This window comes from Falco biarmicus, chromosome 2 (genome assembly GCF_023638135.1).
Source record: "Falco biarmicus isolate bFalBia1 chromosome 2, bFalBia1.pri, whole genome shotgun sequence".
Lineage (NCBI taxonomy): Eukaryota > Metazoa > Chordata > Aves > Falconiformes > Falconidae > Falco > Falco biarmicus.
In genome coordinates this window covers 41,732,721-41,759,766 of record NC_079289.1, presented here as the reverse complement: position 1 = coordinate 41,759,766, position 27,046 = coordinate 41,732,721, and positions in this window count along the sequence as shown.

The following is a 27,046-nucleotide window of genomic DNA, read 5'->3' as shown; positions in this document are numbered from 1 at the left end:
TCATTTATAAAAGTATGACAAAGGGAAGCAAACAAAAACAGAATGGAAAAAAGTTATGTGTCACTGTCACATCAAAATGTGCTATAAATGCATCATCAAAAATGCATTGTCAGAGACCTGTAAAGACAAAAGAAGGGAGAGGGTATTATTTTAGTATATATTTACTGAATATGTGAAGAATCATGACATTCCACAAAGGTGAGAGGTTCATGTTGCAGGTCTTATTTGATAATGGATGTAGAACAAAGAAGATGAAAACCTGACCAAAAGAAAAAATAAATTTGCTAAGCAATTTAAAATAAATAAACTACAGGCATCTATCAGGCTCTAAGTATTGCTTTTCTACAAGTGCAGAGAGTTTATAAAGAACACAAGTTAGGCCAATACATTGGATATTTACTAATATTACTTTGCTGCCACTGAAAACAGCAACAAGCTATAGAGTTAATTCCAGTTAAAAGCTAAGGAATATCACTAATTAAATTAATTCAAACTGTTTTTACACCAGTCACTCTGCGTAAGTGGTTTCAAACACATGGTGAATCATGAAAAATTTATACAGCTATTTTGTTCTGAAGCCAAATATATCCTTAACTATGAACTACAGAAGATAAGAGCGCAGAGTAGTTTAGAGGTACAGTATAAAATTAAGCACTGACAAAGTTACTAGATGTGCATGAAAGGAAAAGATTTTAGGCTGCTGTTGTTATACTCCACAGTCAAATGACGAAAGTAAAACCTTGCCTAGCATTGTTTTCTGAAATATTTATGTTAATTAGCAAGACTTCCCAAACAGTACCATATAATACTCCATATTTGTTCAGGAAAATTCTTTCATTCAAAGAGATTGTACTTCAAAACACATGTCTGAAAAAAAAAAAAAGGAAGGATGGGTTGTGTCATAGGATAAGAATACCCTTTTTAAAGCAGTATCCTGTCTCCAGCAGTGACCAGTTGCAGATGGTTGAGGAAAGAATGCAAGAAAAAGAGCCTGTGTTCTTTCTACTTTTGCAGTTTTCAGTAACCAATAAGTCCTGATGTAAAAGGTGTACTTGGACCACCTCTATGTGGCTAAAAGTCATAATCAAGGTCATTTGAATGATCATTGTTAAGCCATGCAGTGTTTAACTCTTGCTGTTTTTAAAGGTCATCTTATTTTTGTTACTTCACTCATATAAATACCTAATTTCCTTCTCTGTGACTTTCTAAGACATTCTGAAAGTTTTTACCTGTGTTCAGCCTTTGCTCTATGCTAAAGGGGGTTATTTGGTTGTTTTATCCAGGAAATCTTCTTGTTTTCATCCTTCTGTAATATTTAAGAGCTTTTCACTATAAGGAATGTAAAAGTACTTTGCAGACTGCATAGGAAATAAATCACATTTCTGTACAAACTGTCTTTTACCATCAAAAAGGGGTTCTCTATTACAACCCTCACCAACTACTTATACCCATCTTTCTCTTCTTTGTCATCATAGTATCTTCCCCTTGTCCCTACTACAACAGTTGGTTTCCTACGTTGTTCCATGTATGTTTTCTACATACCAGAGCCATCTGTGTTTGGAATCTTTCAGAGAACTCTATGACACTTAAAAACAATTTATGAAGAGTTATTTGTGCTTTGTAGAAACACATTGTGTCAATGCAGAATAAAACTGTACACAACAGCTGTATGAGTTTATATTATACATGAATAAAACTCTGTTAGCATCTGAATAATTACACACTCAGCTGCCTCCTGACAAATGAAATGAACCATTCTTTATCAAGAGTACAGAATAAAACATGAAGGCCTTTTTCAGCTTACTACTTGAAGTCAAATGACTCCTAAAATTTCTTAGGAAAAAAGAAATATTGCAATCTTGAAAGACAACAGTATTTTTATACTTCCAAAATGCTTTACTCCAGTTGACCTATTTTCAAAGTAAGTTTCTTAACTAATTCTTACATTGTCTGGTATACTGTATTGTTTTATGCAATTAGATCTAGACTTACATTCTTTATATACATATAAATATACATATGACTCTATATAGACATATAAATACATATAGAAATAGATACATGTATATGTGTTCATGTATACCATCCATATCTCTAGCTATATGCATGCTTTTATCTGTGTCTATGTCTACACAACAATTTCTTTTGGCCTTTGTATGATCCACTGAACCCCCTGCAATTAAACAAGGAAAACTAAGACTGGCTAATGCCCTTCACTGAAGATGGAAATAGTTGTATCAGATATGGAGGTGACAGCCAGTTGGCATTATTCTTGGGCAACACTAGACCTGAGGGTCTGCCAGCAATAAGGTGGGCAAAGAAAGGTCTGAAGCAAGGAATTCTCTGCAACCAGCCTTCTAGCAGGAAAAGTCAGCAGCTTTTTCCCTGCCAAGCAGAACTCTGAAACACCGGTATCTAAGGCTAATTCACCAGGACTTTTTAAACTAACTCCTATAAAATGGAAGAGCTAAAGCCACATAGATATTTCTGATTACTATATTAGTCCACAAAAGCCTCATATTTCAAATTTTAAGAGCCATTTATTTCAATATATCTACAAACCAAGATTGGTTTTGAGACAAAATATTAGTTAAAAGAAGTGCATTTGATACAACACTACTATTATTTTAGTAATATGTTTACAGTGCAGACACATAACCACATCTATAGATACACATTATATTAAAAAACACAAAACCAGTAGTACATGCTGAAGGTGGAAAAGAGAACTTGTTAATTGCATGTAGTTAAAAACAAACTTATTTTTTATTCTTATCACAGGCATCCATTCTCCTAGAGTGGATTTAATGTAATAAAAACTTGCAAAGGAACAAATTATAAAATCAGATTCATAAAATAAGTCACCTAAATAGCCTAACAGATGGGTCTTTGTGTCACTGGTGATATTATATTGGGATCTTTTTAAAATGAGCATCATATCCCTTTAAAGGCAATTATATTAAAAAAAAATTTCTCTGAGAACCACAGAACAAATGCTGATCTGATTAGTTTCTTGATCTGTGTTGGCACCTGACACTGGAAAGAGAAAACAGAACTGAATCCCTCGTACATGCATCTCAGATATAGGTAACACAGATCATTTTGCCCAGATGTTTGATACCTATGCAATCTTGTCTGTTAGTCTGTCAGTCACTGATTCCAGGGCTGTCCCCGATTCATTCAGTTCTGCATTTTTCCTTTCTCACAATGCATTCTGTGAAAACCTGTAAACATTCTGGGAATTGTTGCACTGTGTAACTGAACTTCATCTCAATTCCAGTTATTTACATGAATAGTAAGCCCTGAGTTTTGCACAAGCTATACTGATGGGCATTGACTGACAGCATACACTTCATAAAACATCACAGTATAAGTCTTTGTATGGCAAGTTATTTCTTTTTCCTTCTCTTCACCTCAGTTGCTGACATTTTGGCCATATCTAGTGGGTGACAGCAATTCAGCCAGGTCAGTACCATCGATTGTAATAAGAAAGCAAAAAGGCATTGTCTGTGACCGCAAGACCCCAGTGAGAGCTATGGTGTGTGAACAGGCTTGCTGCTGCTAGCATATTGGAAAAATATGTTAGCAACAAGAGCAAAATGGTACTTCTCAAAATCTCTTAGACAATGCCCTATAAAGAAACTTAAGTGCCTACAAAGGCACCGTAATCATGATATTTTCTACGTAAATTTTACAAATTCATTATCAACAATCCTTGTGTGTAAAGTTCTGGATATATAACATATTTTTAGTCTTATAGATATAACTTCAGAGGTTGGAAAGGTGAAATAAGGGACAGATTGCATCCATTCCCCAAGAGATATAGAGCAGCTATTTTTCCTAGACACAGGAAATTACTTTGAAATATGAAGTTTTCAAATTCAATAATTTTAAATTACAATAAAAAGAACACATTTATGCTACCGTATGTTCTACCTAGAAATATTTTATAGGGGCAATAATTAATATGAATACTTTTTCTGTAATACACATTATCTCCTAAGATCTTGAAACAAATGGAAAGTATGACTTGGAAAAGCTGTATGAAAGAGAAAAGTTTAATTGAAATATCCTGGTTCTAAGGGTTGTATCATTGTCAATGACTACAACAGAGCTCTCAAGCAATGTATGAAAGCAAGTTTCAGTGTAATAATCTGGATTGAAGAAACAGATATTTTCTCATAAATTATTTTATGGAATCCAAACTATCTGCTTCTAATGCTTACAGAAATAACTAATATTCCTCGTTTAAAAGCAATGGTTCAATTTTCTTTGATTAAAATTTTATGATGCTCCCATAACAAGATCCAATTTTCAGTAGGTTTTAACTGACATACTGTAACATTCATACTGTTATTGTCTGTGTCAGATGCTTGTCTTAGCCTCATTTTACTTGTTTTCAGTTTCTGGGAGGATTTCATCCTGAATAGCCAAGGTTTTTCTCTGAAGCTGAGCAAAATAGGTTCTTTAAATATAAATAAATTTCAGATCACTCTAACACTTTCTTTGATAAACCAGTTTCTCTACACTCTGGAACTGATAGTTTGGCAAAGCATGTTTCTGCTTCTTTTAATTTTTTTAAACTGCAACTTTGAATGATATCACGATTTTTAATGAAAGAGGCTTGTTAAAATCTGAAAGTTGAAATTTCAAAAGAATCCAGTAGTTCTTGAGACACCTAAACCTTTCCTGATTACGGTTACAGCAAAAATAAATAGATGTCCTTCCCAGAGCTTCTGAATACATTACCAGCTTCAGAGATGCAGTTCATTTACATCTTTCCCTAAAGCACTCAATGATCTGTCCTCCAGGCAGGAAAGTGGAGGTGGTGCCAGTCTCTGCATCCTCATATCATGTCTATGTTGTTCCATACAAGTTGGACAGGAAGCAAGTGCACGTTAACTGCAATGATCACAATGGCTGTGAGGTATGATCCATAGGCAGCATGAATGCTGAAGACACCCAACTGAAAGTCTTGTGTCATACAGAAAGAAGGGATGAGACAACTTAGTTAATTTAGAAAGCTTTACGGTTTCTAAAATGGGGTCTAAAAGTGGAGAAGAAAGCTAGAGTGGGAGTAAAAAATAGTCCAAATACTAGCAAAAAATGAACAGGAATTCAGAAGAATGGAGTAGCATCACATATTTCACAAGAAAGGAAATTAAAACTACACAAAACCCCTGTAAATCCTGCAGTTGGGCAAAATATCTCCCAATTAAAAGACTGTCCCCAATCTTCCTGCAAAAATGATTGATTCTTTTCTCTTTTTTTGGTGGGGTGGGGTGGGGTGGGTGGGGGGCAGTGGGGGAGTGGTGTGACACATAAAAAATAATGTGGAAATGGAAATGGAATGTCACTGAAGAAGTGACACATTCAGGAAGAAATGTACCGTTCCTGTGCAGTCCTGATCTGCCTATGCATAACTGTACAGAACTCCTCAGTTCTCGTTAATCCAATTTTATTCGGATGATTAAGTATTTTGAAATAGCAACTGAGATGTAGCAAAACCAGACTATCAGTCATATTTTCTCTGTCTGAGAAAAGTAGGAACCAAAGGATAAAAGGGCGCCACAAAAGTATGTGTGTGGGAGTTAGGAGAGTACTAATGCTGAGAGGGGGATACCAAAAGGGCAGCAGAGGTTGTGCACACAGATTCAGCTGTTCCTAGCACTGCTGAGTCCCGAGCTGTGGGTATGGTACTATATGCTGCAGCATCTGCAGGGAAGCTGTCTGATCTTCCCTGTATGGGAGGCTTCCTCGGGGTACCTGAGGGCCACAAAAGAATCTAGGGGGAGACTTGCTGCAGTGCTTTGGCCTTTATAACATTTCACCTTACCACTGTCTTAATACCTGACACTGTCCACTCTGCCACTGCTTAGCTCCATTCCAAAAACCAATTTACCTCTGATACTTACCATTTATCCTCTCTAGCTTTATGACAATCTTTAGTGAAATGAGCTCAGACAAATACATTTTTCTGGGAAACTTCTCAAGGAACATGCTATCCCCCCTTTGCCCTGTAAATACAGAAGCTATCAGTGTAGTTATACGGATGACACCAACCTGTATTTTTTATAATACTCCATCCCTTAGATTCCTCTATGTGCTGGATGACAGAATCTTAGGCTGCTCTGTAGCATTGCTGGTGGGTAGGCATCTCGTTTCTCTTGAGTAAAATTCCTGTGATGTCTCTAGTAAAAGCCTTTGTCACAGGTGATGGAGGTGGGGGAGCAAGGGGAATGTAAACATACTGTGGTTTGCCTAAAGTGCAGAAACGTCTGCTTGAGTCATGAGTAGCTTGTTGGCTGAGTTCAGCAGGGAAGAATCTGGCAATTAATCTGAAGTGTCACTAAATTTGATAGAAATTGTTGCAGAGGGATTCCGAGGACATAAAGGTAGCTCTGGTGGCCAAAGATTATATATGTTTCTGTGGTTTATTCATTTTTAAAGACTTTACTGCACTCAAATAGTAAACTTTTTCTAAGAATAAAGTCTGCTTAGTGACTTTCTCCATAAATGGTGACCTACTTTGTGGAAATAGGTATGTCAGCATGAATATGGGAACTTCTAAGAAGATGTATGTACCTATAAATTCCTGTTAGTGGAAAAAAGAGCAGTTATTTGCTCTTCTCTAAAGATAATCAAATTTACAGTGCTTGGGGCCAAGTTTGCACCTTGGATACAGACTTCATTGGACTAATTTGCATACAGAAACACAAAAGCAGAATTTGCCCTTTACCTAATTTCCTTTTCAATGGCATAACTTCTGCTCTTCTACCTGTTTGAAAATAAGATTCCACTCTGGGGTCATTCTACAGTCCCTGGCGAAGTGTAAAACCTTCAAAATACTGTTTTCAGGAATCTTTCCTAAGCTGAAATCCCATAAATATTACGAAGTGCAGAAAATAGTGCAAGGCTTATATATGAACAATGGAGATTTCTCAAATTCAAATTTCCTAATTTTTCTCATCGGTTGTGTAGTGTATCTTGAGTATGTCAGTATTGGTATCTATATCACACCAGAGGACTGATCCCAAACCCACCTAAAACAGTAAAACTGATTTAAAAGGATTTTGGATGAGGCCTTAACAGATTTCCAGATTTCAAATTACCTTAAAACCTGTTCCTTTTTAAATCTTTGTTTTGGTTACTTTTTTTTTTTTTTTTCTTTACAGATACCTTTGCAAATCAAGCTCATAGACTGGATTTTTCAACCAAGCCACATATAAGTTTGTCTTTCGACACAGACTGGTAGTTAGCTACCAACGGAACAATGCTGATGATATTCTACTGTTCTGATGGCTCATACATCTATGCGTGACTTACTTCTGTTCCATTTTTATCTCTCAGTGAAAACTTTGAATTCCACCATGGCACTATTGCAGAAAATATTTTTTTCATTTTGGCTATTCTTCTAAGAAAGGTAATCCTAGCAGACTGCAGATTTTCTCTGTCCAGTTAATTTGTGGAATCTTTTATCCAAATGTAGTTGAAGGAATAATAATAACCAGACCTCTCAACTCATTTGAAATGTTTAGCTACCTAGAAAAATAGTAGAAGAAACTTTGAAGATACCAAAATCTGCCTTTTCCCTCTTTCCCCCCCCCCCCCTCTCTGAAGCACACCATCTAAAGTGGTCAGCCACCACAAAGAACATTAAGCTTTGCAGCTGTGAGAGCAAATAAATTTCAAGTTTTATTTTCTGTTTCAGTTCATAGGTGACATATTTACCCGTTTAAACATATTCCAGAAAAATACTTCGTGCAGAGATCTTATGAAATTTTCTACAAATTTTAAACTTACATACTCATAATTTAAGGTGCAATTTGTCCAAAACGACATGTGTAACAGATACAAACTATGGGTTTAGAACTGGCTTTGGTCCCATGATAGGTGAAACAGAATAAGACTCATTCAGTAGAAAAATTAGAACCCTACCCTGAATCCTCTATTTCTCTCGCACGGTTACAAGTAAAGCTAAGATACCCTGTCATTGTAGTCTTGTTTTGCAGACCATGAAGCATGTGAAGAAGGGTCATTTGCAAACAAGATCTTATTCCTTTTGTGGAGATACACTGTGTTCTGTCTTCTATTATTTTTTAGAAAGAGTGTCTTGTGGACATGACCTGCTTAAAATAAAATTATAAGCTAATTTTAAAGGGAAAAAAAAACATAAACAAAATATTTTCCCTAAGGAAATCCTTTGCTAAATCATCCTTGAAATTGTTTTAAAAAGGCACTAATTTCTTCTATATAGACTATTTGCTTGAAGTCATTGAATTTTCCTCTTGGCTACTTAAAAATCTTGTTTCTCATTCATTACCAGCCTAAATTAAATCATCAATAGTTTAAATTATTAAACATTGGGGGAAAGCAGAGAGGAAGGGTAGGGGAGCATTACACCTGGCAGTCAACCAGGTCAGATAGGTGACAGCCAGCCAGACTCCCAAACTTCATCCTTTATCGAATCTTTTTTAACAATCAGACAAATTTCTGAAGCATCAGCGTCACATTTATATCAACATCAGAATGCCAAAAAACCAAGCAAATATGTTTAAACTCCTGGAAACAGGAGTGGCAAACTCTCCAGTTAAACTATGTCCTTCACTGGATAATCATTCATCCTCAGAGCAGATAGCAGTGAGGAAGACTGCTGCATTTGTCCAGGCTCCAAATTTTCCTTCTTTCAAATATCTTCTCAGATAATTTTCAGTTTCCCTTTTATGTTTGTTCCTCCTGTAGGAAATATGTGTGATATTTAATAAACATAGAGAATTCTGGTGGGCACCTGTAACTGTTTTTTTGTTAGTCATGGTGTAGCTGTGACTGAGCCACACAATCAGATCTCATCACAAGCACATAGACCATTGAAAGATGGTCTAAAACTTTCAGGGTTTTTTTTTAATTCATTTCCCCATTCTGATAATGAGTCTATCCAGCTTTATACTTTACATTTCCTTGTCTTCTTTGTTGCTTCTGATCTGTGCTGCCAGCAATATAAAGTCTGCTAGGACTGGTTACTGCAGTGCATTCTTCCTGTATCTCTGTTCCAACAGGGAGCTTTAATTTACCGGGGCACCTTCTAAATCTGACGTGTGCAGTCCCCTTGTGGTACATCCCAAAGTAGCCAGGTTTTGCTAAATTTGGCATGTCTCTGAGATCTTGTATAGTAAAAGCCTCTGTGTAACAGGAGCTCTACATCTGTCTAAAAGGGTAAATCTTTTATCTTCTACCAATGACTACAAGTGGAAGAGGGATTGCACATTTTACTTTCTGAAACCAGGAGGATTGGTAAATTCCTTCATATGTTTTATTTCTTGAGTTTCGGTATCTTATTCATTTATCATTCACAAAATTTGCCACTTTCTTCCTTGCTTTTTACTTATTCTCTTCCTAATAACTGTCCTTCCCTTAATAGGATCAGTATTCTTAGCTTTATTAAACTTTTCTATTTTATTGTCTATATCTTATTTTTGTAAACATCAGATGTCTTTTTGCTTGACTTGTTTCGTTTGGAGTTTAATCTAATCTGATTAAAGCCAAAGGAAATTTTTCATGACATTTTCAATGCTTCCTGGATCAATAAAGAAAGGATTAACTCATTAATCAATCGATCAATAAATTATATCATTGAAATAACATGTGCAATCATGAGTGAGAGTGGTGTTGGTCAGTACGATAACTAAAACCTCTTTTGTATTGATAGATTTTTAAGAACTTTTCTAGCTTAATATTTCCTACGTAAAATATGAAACTGCTTTAAAGAATACAGTTCTTTGAGTTATACACTCACAACTTTGTACTTTTAAAAGCTTCCTTCCTCCCTCTTACTATGTTGAAGTTACATACAAAAGGAAATTTTGGAACCAGCTATCAAGAGAATATCTGAATGTAGTAATTTGCAGTTTTCCAAAAAAATATGCAAAAAACCCCAAAATATAAAAAATAAAGAAATATTCCTCACACTTTATTTGACAATTTTATTTTTTTCTTGTTTTGGAGCAACAGTAAAAGTAGATATATATACTTGTATATACTTACATGATTTAGAAGTATTATAATACCGTGCTCATTGTCCCTTTGAAATGGCTTTTTATTGCAGCTCATTAAAATCTTTATTCTGGAATGCTTCTTTAAGCAAAGTAACTGAGACTATAGAGATTCTCATACCAGACAGCAATCAAATCAAACCTTCCTGCAGATAAGGGTTATCTATAACCCCCAGAAGTACAATTTTCAATATGAAAGCCTTAATTATTTCCATGAAAAACTTCCAGAGGCTGATTATTAATTTTTCTGAAGTTATTTTAGGTACCTTCTTAAGGTGGTAGTTATGGATTTTGGGGAAAATTAGAACAAACTATTCCAAATTAACACATTTGCCTTCTGGCAAACAAGGAAGTTAAATATCATTCATACAATTATTTAAACTGTCAAAGGACTTAAAATGGGAATACATTTTAAAAAGTTTATGGACCCACCAAGGTTTTCTAAGCTTTTATACCATTGTCCACTGATCTTCAGATAAATAAGAATCCAGAACTGTTTTACCACTGAGCTCAGTGAACCCTGTAACATACCTTACCAGACTTAAATGAAATTGCTTGTGGTCACCGATTCTAACTGGGTTTAGAGTTTTCCATTTTTCATTGTTTTAATTTCTAGTTAGATGAAAATTAAAGGTGCCTTACTCTGTTGTTAGAAACACTCCTTTTTGCATGATATGGTGGCTAGTCTGTTATTTAGCAGTTATCCATGATGACATACAAACGTAAAAGCTGTTTGACAATTGCAAGTCAATTTTCAACAGTTAAAGCCATTTACAGAATGTGAGACTACATAAAAATCCCCCTACAGCACACTGTCTTTGTCAAGGTCCATGGGAATTATTTCAGAAACATTTTTTTCCCTTAGTTCTGTTGGTTTCTTACCCTTTTTACTACATTCATCAAAACTGTCTTACTATAGTCCTATGTCCCTCCACTTACTTGTCAGAGCAAATCATTGATCTCATATACAAATATGACCAGCAAAGAAGGGAGGGAAATAATTGCCTCAAATCTGGGTATATTGTGTAACACAGAATGAGTCCTCATCTGGATATTTTGTAAAGCAAGGAATTCCTTGCTTTTATGCCAGAAAAAAAATATTAATAATTTCCAAAAATTATTTTTGTCTGTTTTAATGTGTGGGTTTTTTCAGGATTTATGCAGGAGTTTCTCACAGCACAATCAACACAGTCTTTTTCATTATCCCAAGATCCCTATAAGAAAATAATTGTATATATTTTCATATATTTTTTTAAATCTGTCATTTGATAAAAATTAAAATCTGATTTCTGGCTTCTAGGTTTAGGAGGTTTCCCTTCTTTCTTTTTTTCTTTTCCAAATTGTTCACTTTGTGTAAAAACATTTGAAATGTTTTCACCTAGCTTTGATCTCCAGGTGTTGTGTGGTAACAAAAAAAAACCCAAAAACTTTATCCACTCTTATATAAGATGGCTTCTTTAATTTCATTACTCTCATGCTTATCTGAAATAGACCATCTCACCTATCCTTGCTCTGTTGCCTATTACTCTTTTATTGCATTCCATTCTGCAGCACAGATCAGACCTGTAATGGAAGGCAACTCTTTCCAAAGAAAATGCTTCTATTATGAAACTCATGACAGACAACATATTTGTTCATGCCAGGTTAGCATGATATAAACATACTTAAGAGATGACATTTGGGTTTATGTAAAATAAATAGCTTGATTGATTTATCTATGTTTTCCCACAATAATGTTTGATACTCCCTGCCTCAGAATTCTTTTTAGAAATATAACAGTAACATGACTGCATCTCAATCTATACACTTCTGTATATACACAAGATACATATATAGGCCAAAACCTAAAAAAATCCCATAGCCTGGAAAATATTCCACTGAAATACATAAAAAATATGGCTCTTTAGGGTCATTTATGCATTACATGCTTTTCTTCAAATGAAAGCAGGATTTAACTATATATTTACTTATATTTTAATAGGGTTCCATCAGAGATCCTTGCATCATCTGAAGTTGACTATCTTCAAGTATTATGAAGAAAATCTGTCTAATAAAAGAAGTTTTAAAACAAGCACAATGCTGTCAGGTTTCAACATCCATCAACCAATAACAATAAAAACAATGTGTAGTGGTAATTCTCTCATCACATCATAACATTTAGTTGCCTCTGTGTATGTAAACAGTGATTTTTGATCTCTCAGTGGAATCTGGCTTAATATGACACATTTTTCTTACTTGAAAAGAAAAAATCTAGTAACAACCAAAACAACAAATATTAAATAATTCCAAGGAAAGGATCAGTGGGTTCTTTTATTATTCTCTTAAACTTTAGCTTGAAGACTTTAAAACTATGAATAGTCATTAGAAACAACCTGTCAGGAACTAAAAATGGATAAATTTAATAGGTTATGTACCTTGCTAGCTCTGGTGAGTATGATGCTCCAAATAATCAGTTTCCACAGTTCAGAAAAGAAATCAGTCAGGTTTAACAAAAACCACAATGATCAATTTCTTACCAGCATCCTAATGGTCGAGCCAATCAAAGCAAATTTACTTTATGCAACATCACTAGAGGTATCAAAACCTGATCTACTGGGAAAAAAAAGAGTTATTTCAGGTGGTACCTCTGAAAATTACAAAACACTAACAAAGTGGATTCTTGTGGAAAGTTTTCCCTCACTGAAGAGCAGTGATTTATCTAAAGCTTGCCAGCAATATTCACTTTTCTGTATAGCCACATATTATTTTGATCATAAATTATTCTATACCACCCTTGGTTACTCAGCTATGTAGTTTAACTAAACCAAGTCCATTTCTACAGATTATTTTACACACAAAATAACATAGCTAGTTACCACCTACCCTTCACTCTCTGTGGTTGGCAGATAAGCCCCTAACCAGTTACTCACTCACTCTCCCCCTAGCAGGACGGGGGATAGAATCAGAATGGCAAAAGTGAGAAAACTCGTGGGTCAAGATAAAGACAGTGTAACAAGTGAAAGGGAAGGAAAAGAAAAAAAAAAAAAAAAAAAAAAGGAAAGAAAGAAGAAATAAAAAGAAGACAACAAACCAACAAATAATTGATGCAAATGTAAGCACTTGCCACCAGCAGACCAATGCTTAGCCAGTCTCCAAGCAACAGCTGCCTTGGAAAAATCCCCACAGTTTTACTGCTGAGCATGAAGTTATATGGCATGGGATATCTCTTTGGTCACTGTGTCAGCTATCCCGGCTGTGTTCCCTCTCAGTGTCTGTGCCCACCTAGCCTACTCACTGACTGAGCAAAGCAGGAAACAGAGAAGACCTTGATGTTGGGTAAGCACTGCTTAGTAAAAGTCAAAAAATTGTTATCAACACTGTTTTGATCACAAATCTAAACTAACTATGGGCTGCTATGAAGGAAGTTAACTCCATCCAAGCTAAAGCTGGTGCATTCTCCATGCAAAATGAACAGGTATGCTTTTATTTTGGGTCAGAGTGGCATAATCTGTACCTAACCAAAGAATAATAAGGCTCAGATGTATAGTCCTGATTTTGTAGTGTCATCATGTCATCATGATGGCTAAAGAGACGTACTTTATTTTTTTCTAAACATGGAAGTACTGTCATGACAAAATGACTTTTTTTTGCCATAACATTGCCAGGAGGCAAGACCCTCTTTTCCAACTTCTGCCAATACATAACTGGAGTAAATGTATTCACCTAATAACTATAGAAACAGAATAAGTGATTTAACTTTTTTTTTTTTTTTGAGAAATCTTTGTTTCATTCATTTTTAAGTGTGTTTTAAACTATATATGTATTCAGAATATTCTTTATTTTCTATGGAAATTTTGCTTTAAATTGAAAGGCACTTTTAAATATGGAAAGAATCATAGTGTTTTGTTTGGTTGGGGTTTTTTATTATTTAAAAACCTAGATTATTTTAATCTATACAATCTAGTCAACTTCTCTACCTTCAAAATAATTCTTTAAATCAATTTAGCATAATTATTTATGTTCATAATTAGTTATTAATACATTGCTACGCAGTCATATTGCAGGCATTAGTGAAATGTTCAGTCCTTAAAAGAAGCATGTGCGTTTAACAGTCACAGCTGCCTAGCACTTCATTAAAGGACTAGAAAACTGTGATTTAAGTAATGACCAAAGAGTCTTTTCATCAGTTTTTATTTAATGGACACAGTTGAATACAGTTTGGGGAAAAAGAGAGAGAAGGCAGAATAAAGGTCAAGACCAAGGTTAAAGCATGAATTACACCCAAGATGGCTTTAAATTAACCTGGCCTCTTGGTTGGTTGGAGCAGGGACTAGGAAGGATATAATTGCACCAGAGAAAATTAAGTACATACATGAAATACCAGGTCACAAGCATATATATTGTGAGAAAATGTTAGGGGACACAGGATTTTTGTGATTGAAAAAGAGAAAAGACCTGGAGGTTACACCTGAGAAGTAATTTGTGATAACTATTTTTCTGCAGTTTGATCCAAATTAAAATTTTCTTGTCTGCAAGTATAGTTTAGCCTACTATAGAGACCGGAGTTAGGATCCCCTAATTCATAGCTTTTACCAGGAGGCAACTGTGTGTGTTCATGTCTACAAATTGATTAAGGTGAGCAGTAGAAGAGGGATTATCCATAACACACTAACACTTAAAAGAATATTTCAGTTAATCTCACCAGTTTATTATATTGCCACCAACACATTCACATTCCCAGAGGAAGATAACTGCTATCTTTGAACCAAGTCTAGCGTGGAACAAGTTTCCAGATAAGGAAAAGGTTGAAGACCGGAGATAAAGCCCCCCCCACCTTAATGCTTGTAATTTTAAGTATTATGGGTGCAATGAAATCACAGGATCACAAAAAAAAAAAAAACAACCAACAACAACAAAAAACAAAAAACCAAAAAACCAAAAAACCAACCAAACCATAGATTGGAAGGAACATCTGTGAATCATTTACAACCAAGCTCCTGTTTAAAGGAAGGATAGTATAAAACCTTAAATAAGGCTTTTCACAACTTCTCCAGTCCAGTTTTGAAGATCACCGTAGATGGAAATTTCACACTTTCTCTTTTCTGGCACTTAACAGCTGTCATTGAGGTTAAACACTCAGTTTCCTAATGTGCAGTTTGGATTTCCCCTGTTGCAACTGGTCTTTTGTCTTTTCCCTTTATGTACTGGTTTTGACGGGGACAGAGTTATTTTTTGTCCAAGTAGCTGGTATGGGGCTGATTTGGATTTCTGTTGGAAATGATGATAATACAGGGATGTTTTCTTACTGCTGAGCAGGGCTGATACAGAATCAAGGCCTTTTCTGATTCTCACCCCACCTCACCAGTAAGCAGGTTGGGGATGCACAAGAAACTGGGAGGGGACACAGCTGGGACAGCTGAACCAAGCTGACCAAAAGGGTACCCCATACCACAGAACATCATGCTCAACAATAAAAAACTGGGAAAGAAAAAGGAAGAAGGGGGACATTTGCTGTTATGGTGTTTTTCTTCCCAAGTAACCATTATGCAAGATGGACCCCTGCTTTCCTGGAGATGGCTGAACACCTGCCTGCCAGTGGGAAGCAGTGAATGTATTCCTCATTTTGCTTTGCTTATGTGCAGGGCTTTTGCTTTACCTATTTCATTATCTTTATCTCAACCTACAACTTTTCTGACTTTTACTCTTCTGATTTTCTCCCCCATCCCACTGTGAGAGGAGTGAGCGAGCCTCTACATGGGGCTTAGTTGCCAGCTGGGACTACCATAGCAGTCCTTTTTGGCATCCAGTGTGGGCTTAAGATAACAGCAGATTTGATTGGAATGTGCTAGATGAAATTTATGAGGATGAATAGCAGAATAATTGCTATAGTTTCCTCAAGAAGTTTTAGAATAATTAGTTAATATATTTGTCATTAACTTGTCTTCAACACCATAAAAAAGAAGAAAAAAAAAGAAAAGGAAAAGAAGCCCACAAAAAAGCAAAGCAAACCTTAAATGATTTTCAAAGCCTTTTAACTAGCAGAAATGTGTTTTTAAAATAATGCAAGAAAAGATGACATTAGGCATAGCCACTGTGCTTGCGCTGTGTCACCAGGGGTCAATTTATATAATAAGTGGGCAGGCAAGCTTGCTAAACAATTGTCTACACTGAGAATTTAGTTATCAAATCCTCAGGTAACCAGATAAATTGGCTTGTTAATGTGCACAAACAAAATATCTTGGAACAACCAATAAAGGAAAATTGCACTGGGGAGTACCATGCTAATACGATACAATGCCAAACTTATTACAGAAGCAGACTTGATTTTATTTATTTATGTATTTATTTTTAATTAAGTATAAACAGAGCAGAGGACAGAATCCTTTGACTGCTTCTGTCTTCCTGGAAGACATGAGAGTGATTAACCAGCTACAAAGTGAGCAACTGATGCTGGGATATTAACACCTAGAAAAGTTTGCATAAAATTATTCATTCTTATGCTGAGAATCCTACTTTTGTTGTAAAGGATTGTTTTTATTTTATTCATATTTTTTAATTCATTTGAAGCAGCAGGGTTAGGTTTTAATGACAAGACATAAATAATTTACGTTTCCTTCCTGCCCTTATAAAATGACCACAGCAAATTGATACTGTTCTCATTGCAGCTATGCCAGTAGTTCTTGCTGTGGCATGTAATAGAAGAAAAGTAACCTCCTACAGCACAACCACATTGAAATACTCTGAATATATAAGGCTGATACTTCTGTTTTAAACCAACCCAGAAATTGCTAGGTACTAATTTCCTGCCAGGCATGGTATGAGGAGAGCAAAATATTTCTAAAAGCTCATGAGGGAGGAATACCAAACTAGCTCTAAATATAGGCAGCATTTTTATATGGTTATGAAGCTGTAAATGGAGTTAGGGAAAAGGAAAGTGGAGCTGGTGGGGAAAGGATACAATTTTAGGGGTTGTGACACTGGCTCTGTGTCTATAATGAATTCCTGTTGAGGTCTAATCGGTAGTGCATACTAGTTATCTGAGTAGGTGTTTTCACACTGAGTTTGAAAATAACTTAGGAAGTTTATGCACAATTTAGCAATTGGTTATCTGGGGATGTAGAAGAGCAGCGTGATGCCAATAAGCAGGAATAACTACTACTGTGTAGTCAGCAACCTTAGTGGCAGTACATTACAGTTCTGTCCCTCAGCAGCAGAGACCAAATCTGTACTGTGCCCTTTTATAATCAGCAAATGACCCAAGCACCTTAGAGGGGTCATAGCCTCATTTCTTTGGAGATTGCTTCTCTTCCTCCAAACACAGAAATGCAGCTAGTCTTTGCTGAAAATAACCAAGAATTGTAAATTCATCAAAACAAAATATTCTCTGTGTGTGTGTGTGTGCATGCACTAAGTGATTGTGATTCTCCTAAGAAGATTCAGCCTAGTGAATCATGTCCAGTTACCTTTACCACTCTTCCATAAGCAGTCCTTTTCTTTCTGGTCTGCACACAGATCATCTTGAATTTTTCATTCACTACATTAAGTGAAAACCATTAGAAACAGGAAGAGAAAGAGGCCATAAAATAGACACAAATGTCTTTTCCTTCAAAAAACTGCATCCCAAGGTATATGGGTCTGGAAAACATGAAGCTGGAGAGGAAATCATCTCCCAGTCTGCCCCAGATTCCTGGTCTGGAATGAGACCAAATAACCACTTCTCAAAGTTTTCCATTGCACATCAAAACACAAGCACTGACTATCTGTTTCTTATCAGTGTGTGTACTTCCTCTACTTTGCTGCAGTTTTAGGAGAAACACTTCCCAAAGCATATTATCCTCAGTAAAAGTTAGAAGTTAGGAACTTCTTTGTGTAACAGATTTCATATCTATATCTCTGACCTGTGAATTTAGTTAACAACACCATGCTCATAGGCAATTTTCCAAAGCAGAAAAAGGACATAAACAACAGACAGTGAAATTTCTAACAAAACACCTGTTGGAAAAAAAAAAAACAAAACCAAAACCAAAAACCAACCAACCACAAACCCTAAACCAAAACATATCAGGTATGAAGTTCTTAGATGTGGCCCAGAATTTCACTGTTAACAATCTGTCAGCTTCATCTCTGACTCTGAAAAAAGCCTAGAATATTTATTTTGTGATCTGGAATTCATGTCATAATAGTGATCCATATACTTTCATGTTAATAGCCCACAGTTCTGAAAATTGACTTCTTGCTGCTGTTACACCTGAATATTTTTACTGTAGAAAATAGGAGAGAATACATCAAGAATATTTGTCGGTTCACACTACTGCATGATAATACAGAAATAGCACCTTCAAAATTTTGAGAGACTTTTTGAAATATCAAACCCTAAAATAATGTGTTATGCTAGGTGGTTTGCATAGTGATGCCTAAAGGCAAGTTTCTTGCATTTCCCACTGAAATGCTTATTGTTACCCAAAACCCCTGAATCTTTTTCAAAATATTTTCAAAGCCTGACTGCTGTTTATGCCTTTTTCTGCTTTTGATATCATTACAGTCTTTTCATGATTGTCTGAAGAAGGGGACAAAAAAAAAAAAAAAAGGTTAAGAAAAGTAAAGTTTTCAGCCCAGCAAGAGATGAGTTGTACAGGCTCTGCATTCAATTACCAGCAGGCACATGGTACAATTAAAACAGCCAAGGGAAGAACTAGCATCTGTCAAAGCTACAAACCTGACGACTATGCACATACAGTCAACACACCTGCAAATCCTATCCCAAAGTCCAAATCTTCTATTTGACAGAAACCAAGTGAAGGTGATGATGAACAGAATAGAACAGAACAGAACGGAACAGAATGGAATGGAATGGGAGGGATGGGATAGAATGGAATAGAATAGAATGGAATGGAATAGAATAGAATAGAATAGAATAGAATAGAATAGAATAGAATAGAATAGAATAGAATAGAATTAGAATAGAATAGAATAGAATAGAATAGAATAGAATAGAATAGAATAGAATAGAATAGAATAGAATAGAATAGAATAGAATAGAATAGAATTGAATAGAATTGAATAGAATTGAATAGAATAGAATAGAATGGAATGGAATGGAATAGAATACAATACAATACCATACAATACAATATTTTAATTGGAAGGGACCTACAGCAATAATCTAGTCCAACTGATTGACCAGTTCAGGATGACCAAAAGCTAGCACATATTAAGGGCATTTTCCAAATGCTTCTTAAAAACTGACAGGCTTGGAGCATCAAACCACTATTCTAGGAAGGCTGTTCCAGTGTTTGACCAACCTCTCAGTAAAGAAATGCTTCTGGATGTCCAGTCTAAGCATCCCCTGGCACAGCTTTGAGCCATCCCCATGCATCCTATCACTAGATAGCAGGGAGAAGAGATCAGCTGTAGAGAGCAATGAGGTCACCCCTCAGCCTCCTCTTCTCTGAACTAGCCAATCCCAAAGTCCTTTAGCTGCTCCTCATAGGACATTCCTTCCAGCTGTTTCACCAGCTTTGTTGCCTTCCTCTAGACACATTCAAGGACAATCTCCACTTGCACCAGCATTATGCAGCCTCCTAACATGAAGTAATGTTGCTGTCTCTTTTGTGTGGCAATTCTCAACATCAATAAATGCCAGTATTACAGTGAACAGCTTGAAAACTGCATGTAATCAGTCATTTCCATAATAATCACCATTTAGAAAGCCAATATTCAAGAAAAACTTATGTTTACATCTTGCAGTCATCACTCTGTATTAATAATCAGCCACAAAAAATATATTTTAATGCACTTTACACAATTCTAAGACAGGATTTTTATCACAGATGCATTTTTTCCTTATATGATGTTTTATTTGTGACTTAAACAGTAAAAAATCTCAAATATCCAAGGTGAATTGCAGATAAACTGACAAGATTGTGCATACATTATGCGGTCCTGTGACAGACCAGGCCATAGTGTGCTCTCTATCACAGGCCACATTGCAGAAAATAGAAAGATAATCTTTACAGCTGAATACATACAAGAAGAAATTTTGATCAACTTTTTAATAGGAAATCATCAGCGTTTCCTCTTGCCTTTTGGAAACCTGATGACCTGTGTTGGGTACTGCAGAAGAACATCTTTCTTCATATTGAGTGCCTTGAGCTCCAAAATCTTCAATATTCAGCCAGGAGAGCGTGGGGTGATTGCTTGTATGCTTCCCTCTTCTAAGACACTGAAACTGCAAAACCCTCAGCATTTTGGAATGTCCTTCTGCTATGTCCATTTCATATCAACTATAACCAATATGTTTTGTTTAAATAAGACTTTCCAAAGAATACTGCAGGGAACAATACCATATTGCTGGCTCACCCAGATCAGTTTCACTGCTGCAGTTATGTAGCATTGCATTGTCATAAAATAGAGTAGTAATGTTGAATGTCTGAATAAATGTAGAACTTTAAGAACCTAAGACAAGTCAAAACCAACCTGGATAGCAGTCCATCTTCTCAAATATTTGTAGTCTGGATCTGAAAATTGAGTGAGGTTGTGGGAATAGGGAGTTTCAGTTCATGTCTGCCAGGACTGTTCAAGGAGATCATGGCATATGTTATTATGAAGAATATGTTGTAAATTTTGGGGTTTCTTTTCAGATTATATTTCTCTAATGGATAAAGGAAAATGCCAACAATCTTAAAATTTAGAGTTCACAGAGTGAAGATGTATGATATCTATTCCAGCTGTTTCTAAACTATGTGGAAAGTAGTGTGCTCCAAAGTCCTAGTCTAAGAATTGTACATACAGAGAGAGTGAATGGTGCAGAGTTTTCTTTTTACATGTTTGCTGAAATATTCTCCCAGTGAAACTCAGAATGAGGACTCAACTTGCAGACAAGACACAACTTGGCTTAGGACCTGGAGCTCCCAAGCTCCTAAATTCTACAGTTTAGATAGTAAAAGCCTGCCTGTCTGCCTGCCTTCCGTCCATTCGTTCATCCATCCTTCTCTCCATCCATCTTTCTGCCCTTCCTTTCCCCACCCTCCTTCTTCCCTTTCTTCCTCCCTTCTTTCTTCTTTTTCCCTATGACCTCCAATCTTGTGCTTGACTTGGAGTGATCAAATACCAGTATTTGTTTCATGAATTAAGTATAACCCAAAACCACAGAATAATTTTGTGTTTGAATTGGTAACAGATTACATTAAAGGACAAAGCAACTCATTTTTATGTTTGATAGCTGTTGCATATGTAGGCAGCCCGTTAGCATTTTTCATAGTGTAAAGAAAGAGATGTAGTGACCATTGAAGGACATACTGTGTTTGGTGCTTTGCCAGCATCAAAGGAAACTAGAAAGAGATTCTGATTCTGTTTCTCATCAAAAATCCAATCATTTGGAAATGTTTTGCTAGCAGTGAGAATCAGTAATGCTGAATCTAAATCTGGTTAAAAGGCTCATTTTTTTTATTCCCTTGTAGTGACTATTTTGCATATCCTTTACAATTATATTTGGGTTTATTCTGTATGTGATATTTACAACTGCAGTTCAGTTTATGGAGCTGCATGTGCCAGAAATGTTTGTGCTATTTAAATATCCATTCTTTTTTTCTTTACTATATCAGAAATATTTAGATCTGGAGGGTTTGTGCTAATGGTGGGCTAGTCGTTTTATGCAGAGATCTACATTGTCATTAAGAAATTTTTAGGGCTCATCAGATGAAAGCTAATGATTCATACTGAAAACTGGCTTCACATTATCTTGGTTTAGGTTTGTTTTGCATCAGTATGTAGCATGAAGAGGTACTGAAGAATTTTCTTCTGCTAATCTGGGAATTGCAATACCAGACTTGTACACTTTTATTGTTGCACATAGTGCAATTATAAATGAATAGTGACATAAAACTTCACCTTCTCCCTTGATGTGTATTTTCTAGATTTTTTTTTCAGTTTCTTTACTAGTCTCCGCATAGTATTTTTGTTTTAAATACAGAAAAAAAGTGTATTTGTAATAGCATGGAAGTGTGGTGTTAACCTTATTATTAGTAAGTGTGAACTGTCACAGCCTTGAGTAGAAAATAACAGAGAATGAACCACCTCAGGATACATATGACAAATTTCCTTGAGCCACGGAAGCTTCTTCATGGGTTGCACTGCACATTTGAAATGTCTTATTGAAATTATTGTGGTCAAATTCTTATCCAGTCATACATTTTTCTAGTTGCACTGAATTCAAGGAAGCTATAGCCACTGAAGCACTGTCTCAGAGGCATCAAGTTAGAAACTTCAAAAATGTGTTACATCAGCTATTTAATAATAATACTGGCTTTAATAATAATAATGGCTGGTTAATCTGTTATGAGGTATGGAATTCTGAGAATTAACATGCAAAGAAAATTAATTGTGTTACATGTTCGTTTATTTGGCAAGTATAATTTTGTTTTATTGCTTTATGATTACTCATAACCTGTAAATGTTCTGTAGTATATTTTGAAAACATAAAGGTATAGTAAAATACTTTGATACGAAATCTTTATTGGGAAGATACTTCATTTTGGATGTTAATTAAAAAATACAGCTTTCTGAAACACAAAATAAACCCTTTTATTGACAACTATGTAAAGTTTGTCTTTTATTTTATTTGGCCATGTTATTTTTCTAAGAAGGCGTATATCTGGGCAGCATGATTATTCCTTTGTCATGTCTTGGCTACTGCAACTACAGTCAAATGGGACCTCATTGGAGGGAGAAGCAGGCTTTTTCTATGTCTGGAAGCAAAAGAACACACTGTGCTGGAAGGAAACTGCTGAAGTGCATCATGCAGCAGTGGCCTTCCAAACCACATTTGGCTAAAGACAGTGAAACATAATTTCTATCTTTCAGAAGAGCTCTCTAATATTAGACAGTAATGGCAGCACTGATTTTGCCTTATTTAGACATACAGGCATTAGCTGTTAAAGCCTGAAATGGTAACTCTACCCTATCTTACGGTCAGTGGAGAAAAAAACCCAACCAAATCAATCTCACCTCATCTGAAGGAAGGTATTCTGCCCCTTTCAGTGTATTTACAAAGAAGCTTATTATTTGCTAAGGAATTATTATGGTAGGTGAAATTAAAAACGCCATGGCAGAAGGGATGGAGCTAAACGATCTTTAAGGGCCTTTCCAACCCAAACCATTCTATGATTCTATGAAATACATATTCCTTTTTCTGCTGTTGTATTCAAAATGGAAAGGGAAGTTCTTTATTGTAACCCATGATCTCAAACACTATACCTACCGTTAACTTTAAAAGTCTTATTCCATGTCAAGGAAACTGGTTGAAACTTTAGTGTTCCCTTCCATTTGAGAAGTTCAAGATGTAAACTACCACATATTTTGGCACTGATGAGGCCACACTGGGTACCGCATCCAGGCCTGTGCTCCCCAGTACAAGAGAGGTGGGCATACTGGAAAGACTTTAGCAAAGGGCCACTAAGATTTTTAAAGGGACCGGAAAGGCTGAGAGACCTGGGACTGTTCAGCCTAAATCACCTCAGGGCTATCTATCTCATCAGTGCAGGGGTCCTCAAACTTTTTAAACAGGGGTCCGGTGTGCGGATGAAGTGGCAGGCAGTCATCTGCGGCTGCTTGGTTTCCCCCCGCAACCCACTGGGGGTTGGGGGGGGGGGGGTTCTGTAAATACTGGTGGCCGGATTGAGGACCCTGGGGGGCCGTATCCGGCCTGTGGGTCATTGTTTGAAGACCCCTGCATCAGCGTGTATAAGTACTTGCAGGGAGGGTGCAGAGGATAGAGCCAGGCTTTTCTCAGTTATGCCCAGTGGAAGGACCAGAGGCAAAGGACACAAACCGAAACACAGAAGATTCTATCGTAACACCAGGGAACACTTTTTCACTGTGAGGGTGACTGAGCAATGGCACAGGTTGCCCAGAATGGTTGTGGAATCTCTGTTCTTGGAGATACTCAAAAGCCATCTGGACATGGTCCTGTGTAGCTGGTTCTAGGTGTCCCTGCTTGAGCAGGGGGTTTGGACCATATTGACCTCCAGAGAGCCCTTCCAACTTCTACCAGTCTATGATTCTGTGATATGAAAGGCAGCTCATGACACCAAAATTTTTCATACTCTCTAAGGAAAACAAAATTATTATTCAATTTTATGAGTCACGTAGTACCTCTATATAAGTTAGAAGTGTACAGAGCACTTAAGCATCATTTTGGGGAGATCGTCCAAGACTGTCCTGGAAATACTCATAAATACTGGTGTGACTAGTAATCTAGAAATTATTTTGGTCTGTACAGTCATGTTTGCCAACCAAGATTTGGAGCAGGGTGGGGCAGGAATAGAGGAGTGATCAGAACCCAGCTGTAGTTGTATCCCGGACACCTTTTTCCTCTTTTCAGTTTCACAAATGTTTGTGGACTTGGATATAAAATCAAGCAATCAATAGCTTGTGGAATAACAGTAGAAATAAGGCTAGAGCTTGTTAAGATTGCTTAGCAATTTACTAAATATAGCATAATACTGTAACTAAATAATGAAAAAGACCTACAAGTTGCTAAGTTTCTCATCCCAAGGGAAATTGATTAGTTTTTTTGTTTGGCTGGTTGGTTTTATTTTTACAGGGCACCTGACATGGTTCAGGAAAGCTATGTGTAAATTCATACCACCCAGGTTTCAAAATGTAACTGACTTGTCTAAGCTAAGAGTGCAGTTGCCCTAGGTTTCTGTTCTGTAGGCTTGTATTCCCAGTTACATCTTCGTTTCAACACTTTGTTCTGAGTTAGGCTAACCTCAGAGCGGTTGATGGATACAATGTTTCTCATTCAGATAAAGTGTAAAAAACCCATCACCCTGTCTACATCCTTTATGGAATAGACAGCTGAAACAGTAATATCTTCTGCCTGGAAAAAGATACACACAGAGAGCTGCAGTAAGAGTTGTGTGTGTTTTTCTACACCTTGCTAAAAAGAGAGGCTTACTGTGATCTGGTGATAAAACTTAGATATGCAGGAGTGGCTGAACTACAGCCCTATGTGAGAGGAAGAAATAGCAATTTGCAATAAAAACAGCAGAGAGGGGAAACAGTATACAGAAATATATGGACACAAAAATGTTGTTTTCAGTGTCGTTGTAATATAGAGCTTTTAAAGTTAACTGTCAGAGCTATGTGGAAAAGGCTAGAACTTGTGAGAAAGGAAAACGGGAAGAGCAGTGGTATCTCCTCATATATTCTAGCCGGTTTTGCCCTATGATCAGATTAAAATGATTGTGTATATTTTTTTAAATAACTTTGGGGCATCTCACTCAGCAAAATATTCTAAAATATCTCTACTATTACCTCACACTAGCTATTCACTTACATTAACAAACTACTTAGATCTAAGCTGGACATAGGACTGTCATTTTTCCTTTTTCATAACATATCTAGCACTTGAGACTATAGAAATCAAAAACCACTTCAGTCTCTGACAGCAAGTTAATGCCCACTTTTGTCATGAAAATACTGAAAAGAAATCTGAAGGCCAAATTATTTTAATGTAAGATATATAGTTTTATAGCATATGTGTCAAGTATATTAAATTGATTTATAGTGGTTGCATCATTATCTTAGCATAAAAGGGGGAAAAAAACGCTGAAGATTAATGAATATTCTCTTTCCCTGCTTTTTATACACTAAACTAGAAAGAAACACATTTTCTGTGCAAAAGGAAGAAAAAGTATAGAAAGACTGTTAAATGCTTGGCACACTGAAATATCTTCATTTAGATTCTGACACAAAGTCAGTTAAAAACACTGGAAGTCTTTCATTGATTTTGGTTGGATTTCGATCAAAATTTACTTCTGAATAAAACAGAGATAAAGAACGTGAAGTCAAGACGATAGCTTTGGTTTTTTTTCTTTTTTCTTTTAAGCTTTTGCATGGCTAAATGAATAGTGCTAAAAAATATTTAAACTTGTATTAAACAACTATAGAGATAAAAGAAGGCTTGGAACTAACTCTGCATATGCAACAAATTGAGCAAGGTAAATACATTTCCAAAATCTGTGAAATTAAATAATAAAATTATCTTTATCTTGGTGTGAGATAAGGAAGTACTGTGAGGTGTATTATTAATAAAGGCAATGCACAGGCACTAAGGTCATATTATATGCAGTGTCATGGAAATAACAAACATATGAAAGGCATTTCCTAATGTGATTTGGAAAAGAGCATCAGCACTGGAAAGAAAGGTTTAAATAATTTCTACAAAAACCTCACCAACATTTGTATCTTTTCAGAATTTGCATTGACTTATTAACATTTTGGTTCTTTTACTGTTATTTTGAAAGCTTCCTTTAAAAAAAATATAAACAAATAAACAAACATACAGTTACCACAGAAATAATCTCATTAAAAACCTTTGCATAAATAATATTTCATTTTTGTGAGTTAACACTGCTTCCAGAGGTACAGACACACATTCTGACCTGCCACAGTCAGACTTGCCTTTCTGACCTGTTTTGCTTGTCCCCTTTCCTTTCCAGAAGTGCCACTGACAAATCGTTGCTGCTTGGTGTGTGAAGAAAAGCTGGCTTTATCACCATGTGCTCTTGCTCATATTTACACTGGTAAAGAATGCATTAGACTGTAATTACTCCCATTTATTACATTACCTATAGCCTTTCTCAGACTGGGAAGGTAAAAATACTTTAATTTTGGTATTTTCCTCACTTAAGCTTAAATATCCGGAATCACTCTTTTTTATGAGAGGAAATTGAAAGCAAGTCAAGAATTAATGTGAACATGCATTAGAGCAGGAGGAATATCAGTTTCTGAGGTACATATATCAGGTGATATATGTCAGTCATGGAAAGCATTTCCTTCAGGGAGAAGGAAGAACTGTATCAGTAGTGAAGTGGTCCATGCAGAAAATCTGTTTCCTTGGTGTTGGTGGGTTAACTCTGTATATGTGTATAAACATGGCAATGATCTTGCTTATTTTTGATGAGAAGTTGTAGCAGACCAAGCCTGGTGGAGATGTACTGTAGCAATAAGTA